Source organism: Phyllostomus hastatus, unplaced genomic scaffold (assembly GCF_019186645.2).
Source record: "Phyllostomus hastatus isolate PE091 unplaced genomic scaffold, TTU_PhHast_1.1 phas_scaffold_78, whole genome shotgun sequence".
NCBI classification, from domain to species: domain Eukaryota; kingdom Metazoa; phylum Chordata; class Mammalia; order Chiroptera; family Phyllostomidae; genus Phyllostomus; species Phyllostomus hastatus.
In genome coordinates this window covers 112,102,042-112,106,749 of record NW_025334041.1, presented here as the reverse complement: position 1 = coordinate 112,106,749, position 4,708 = coordinate 112,102,042, and positions in this window count along the sequence as shown.

The window sequence follows — 4,708 nt, the reverse complement described above, 5'->3', positions numbered from 1 at the left end:
CAGGAAGGATCAGCTTAGAGTTGTTGTGGCTGACGAACACAAGGCTCAATCTCCGAAGATGTCTACATACTCCTCCTTGGAACCTGCGGATGTTGCCTTCTGTGACAAAAGGGGCTTTGCAGATGTGGTCAAGTTAAAGCTTTTGAAATGGAGAGATTATTCTGGATGACCTGGCGGGCTCTATGAAAACACAAGGGTCTTTAATCAGAGAGAAAACAATGTGCCAACAGAGCAGAGGGACAGAGAGGAGAGTTGAAGGTGCTAGCTTTGAAGACAGAGGAAGGGGCCTTGAGCCGAAAGATGCAGGCTGCCTTTGACAGCTGGAAAGGGCAAGGCAACAGATCCTCTCCCCAAGCTTCCAGGAGCGTTGCAGCCCTGTCAGCTCATTTTCATTTGTGAACTTCAGAATTGTAAGATAATAAATCTATGTTGTTTTAAGCCTCTAAGTTTGTGGTAATCTGTTATAGCAGCAATAGGAACCTAATACAGTTGTGGTTGAAAAGGATGGATTGGAGTTTCCCCCCACAACCACTTCTTTCTGGGTGGTCTGTCTGTGAAGACTCATGGCCCCAATCCTACAGGAGCTGGAGCTTTGAAGGGAAAGCCTGAAGGCACTCTGAGGAAGGCTCCCCAGTGCTGCCTTTGGAGACTTGCAGGCACTTACCTGGTCTTTGACATCGCCACCAAGCACATTGTACCTGGCCTTGCACCTCCCTTTGAGCAGGGCTGGGACTTAGTGGGAACTCAGAGGAGTCAAGGAAGAGAAAGAGAATCAGGAGCCCACCCACACACATGGCAAGTGGTGGATTGCTGGCTGTGGTTTTCCTGAAAGGCTCTTAAATGGCTTTCAGAACATTCTTTGTTGGGGCCTTACATTCTTTGGCAGGGCTGTCGTGACCCAAGGGGCGTGGCCAGCAGCCCACATCCTCTGGGGTGTTTTGTGGGCTGCTCTGCAGCGTGGCACAGGGACCCTGGCTGGAGAGACCTGCTTTCTTCTCAACCTAAATACCCAGGAAGTCTTTGGCCCTTTTCTGTTTATCCTTGAGATGAAAAAGGCTCTCCAATCTGCCACTGTGAAAAGGACATCGTCTTAAGTTTTGGCAAAATGTTATTTAAAGTTCTTACACTTGTTAAAATATCACCTCAAGTCCCAAAAGCCAAAACTAAGAGGCAACTGTTCACTCTCTCTTCAAGCAATGATTCAGCCACCATGGTCAGACAAGAGGCCAGTATCCTATTCTGTAACATCTCGCTTGCTCCTCTGTGCTCCCATATACAGTCCTTGTCAGTAGCTGTGCGAAAGCCCTTGTGCCAATATTTTGGAATCATTTGCCCCTCCCTCCCCCAAATCCATTCATTCTTCAGTGCTGAAATCATGTCTAACAGAGATTAGCGTGGTGCTTGGCACATAATAATTTATTGATAACTTTTTTGATGATCTAACTTTACCTTATGTTGATACCCTCCAGAAGTGGTTGCTTTTTAAATACTGAAGTATAATTTACATATAATAAATTCAGTATTCAACAATTTTGACAATCAAAACATGACACCAAGCAAGAGGCAATTGCTATTCATATGTTTTTCTTTCACTGTGAATTAATTTTGCCTATTTTTGGATGACATACAAATGGAATAATACAGTATATACTTTTTTGTCTAGCTACTTTTACTTAGCCCAAACAGAAGTCTTAAGAGTCATCCATACTGTTGCATCATCAGTATTGTTTTCCTTTTATTCATGACTAGTATTGCAGTTTATGAATATGCCACAATGTGTTTATCCATTTTCCTGTTGATGAACATTTGGGCTGGTTCTAGTCTGGGGCTATTATGAATAAAGCTCCTCTAAATATTCTTGTATTAAGTCTGTTTGTGGTCATGTTTCCATTGCTTCTGGGAAATATTGAGCATGGAATTCCTGTATCACTGAATAGATGTAGAGGTTAATTTTATAAGAAACTGGAAAACTGTTTCTTATGTTTTTCTGCCATTCTCCATTCTTACTAGCAATATTGGAGAGTTCCAGCTTCTCCATATCTTCATCAACTTCTGGTATTATCATACTTTACATTTTACCCAGTTTATTGTATTTAAAATGATATTTCATTGTGGTTTTAACTTACAGATCTCTGATGACTAGTGATGTTGAAAATTTAGACACATATTGTTTAACTTTCAAATACTTGTGTTTTTTTTAAGATACCTATTGATTCCTATTTAATACCATCATGGTCATAAAATGTACTCTGTGGTTTTAATTTTTTTAATTTCAATGAGTCTTGTTTTACATCTCAGCATACTTCATCTGTCTTGATTAATGGTCCATGTGCAACCAAGAAGATTGTATATTCTGCTGTTCTTGGGAGTAGTTTTCTAAAATGTTAATTAGGTTAAGTTGATTGATAGTGTGTTCCAACCTTTTACAATTTTACTGTCTTTTTTTCTATTTTTTCTATCAGTTACTGAGAAAATGATGTCAAAATATTTAATTAGGATTAGAAATTTGTCTTTTTCTCCATTTCTCCTTTTTTCTATGTGAGTTTGTATTATACATTTTGAAGCTTTTTTTCTTTCTTCCAACTGTTTCCATCCCTTTATTCTGCCTTCTTTTGAGTGAATTAGTTTTTTAAAAAATATATTTCATTTAATCTCTTATATTGACTTTTAAGCTCCACCTTTTGTAATACCACTATGTGGTTCTGGGGAGTTGTTTAGGTATTACAATATACACCTTTGACTTAACATACTCTATCTTCAATAGGATGCTACTTTATAATCAGTGGAAGTCATCTTGGATGGCTTCTCTAAATTCCCGAATGCTCCCCCTCCATGTTCAGTCCCTAGGGAGCTGTTCTGTCTCAGTCTATCCACATGCGTTACTTCTGTGTTTCCTTCGCATTTTCTCTGAAGTTACAGTCCATATGTCAGAGGACAGAAAATAGTTCCTAGCAATGCTCTGAGCATCTGTGACCAAGAAAGAAGTCTCCTTATGTGACCCAAGCAGTATATGATTGTTCTTGTTTCTGCACTGTGGAGGAGCCTTGCTCAGTGCTGGTGGCATTTAGGAGATGTCCTTCCCATCAAATGGAGCAGGGCCCAAAGCAGCAGGCTGTATGGGGCCTACTCAGAGCAAGAGAGAAAGCTACAGGACAGACCACACACATTAACAGGGATGCCAGCCCACGGTGCCCCCCAGCTTGGAGAAGCGTTTTGCACATAGGAGGGGAGCAAAATTCCTCACCAATGTGATTGATGAATAATACTCTGAACTGTGAGCAAAGTTCAAATCTGAGCTCAAAAGCTGAGATTTGGATGTTTTACAAATACTGATAAAGGCCCTGATGCAAAGGTAGAGTAAGACTGGATGCTCTGGCTGGTGTGGCTCAGTGGATTGAGTTCCGGCCTGTGAACCAAAAGGGTGCCAGTTCAATTCCCAGTCAGGGTGCATGCCTGGGTTGCAGGCCAGGTCCTGGGTTGGGGTCGCATGAGAGGCAACCACACATTGTTGTTTTTCTCCTTCTCTTTCTCCCTCCCTGCCCCTCTCTAAAAATAAATAAATGAAATCTTTAAAAAAGTGGTGAGAGAAAAGAAATTTGTGGAGGATTCTGACAAGCAACAGTGGGACTTGAAACATCCCAGGAAGATGCCAAAATGGAGACAGTTGTTTATATCTCACCAGTTCTTAGTGATGGGAGATTGGAAGTATATACCAGGAAGCCATCAATGATTTAGAGTTTGCTTTAAAAAATCCTGCCTCACTTTAACTAAATGACACAGTTCTCATCCCACAGTGGAAGTTGAAGCATTTTTTACTACCCTGTCTATTGCTTTCCTAAAGCAACAGATTGTAAGATTTCCAATGTACAGATCTTTCATGTCAGTCGGGCTTAGGGTGCCTGGCATGACCCTTGCAGGCAACGCTGCATTGCCCAGAGATGGAAACCCATGGGGACAGTCGAGGCCTTACACACAAGAAGCTGCTTTAACAAGGCTCTTCTCTGGCAGGGTGTGGTCTCATTAGACTTTTACACTGCTCCTGCCCTAACGTTCCCTCATTTCCTGTTACAAAGCAGTGTAACATGCCCTGCAGCAGAGAGTGATAGAGTTGCCTCCAGCAGAGACAGTCACTACATGCTGCAGAGCCACAGTTGCCATGGAGGCATGCCATATTTTGAAACTGTGGGCAGAGCCTCCCAAACCTTGAGAACTCATCGCTGAGCAAGAAGAGCTCACAGACTACAGCCAGCCACCGAGCTGCAGGGGTAGCAGAGCCCTGTCATTCCCAGAGGGGTGGCATATCTTGCCTTTGATCATGTCCCTTAAACCAGAACCCACGTCTGCCTGCAGTGACAAGTTCTAAAGCCCACAAGAGCCAATCCTCCTCTGGACTGGTGATCCCTTGTAACGGGGTCATTGTAAAAAGGGCAAATGATAGTCACCTGAGTGAGAAGGCTGACCTCAGTGTCCCGTGCTGCAGGTCCCTGAGAGAGAACTGCATCTCGCCTGGGAATTGCTATTTTCTTTTCTGGTCTATTTGGTTTTCTCTTTTTCTCTCCATCTTTTCTCTGTCCTTTTTTTTTTTCTCTCTCTATTCTCTTTGTCTTTGCATGATGATTAATCTGGAAAGAGAGTAAAGTGTAGGAACCATCTGTCATTCTTTCTGCTTTATTTCCTGTTGCTAACCCGTCCATATCTCACCCTTGAC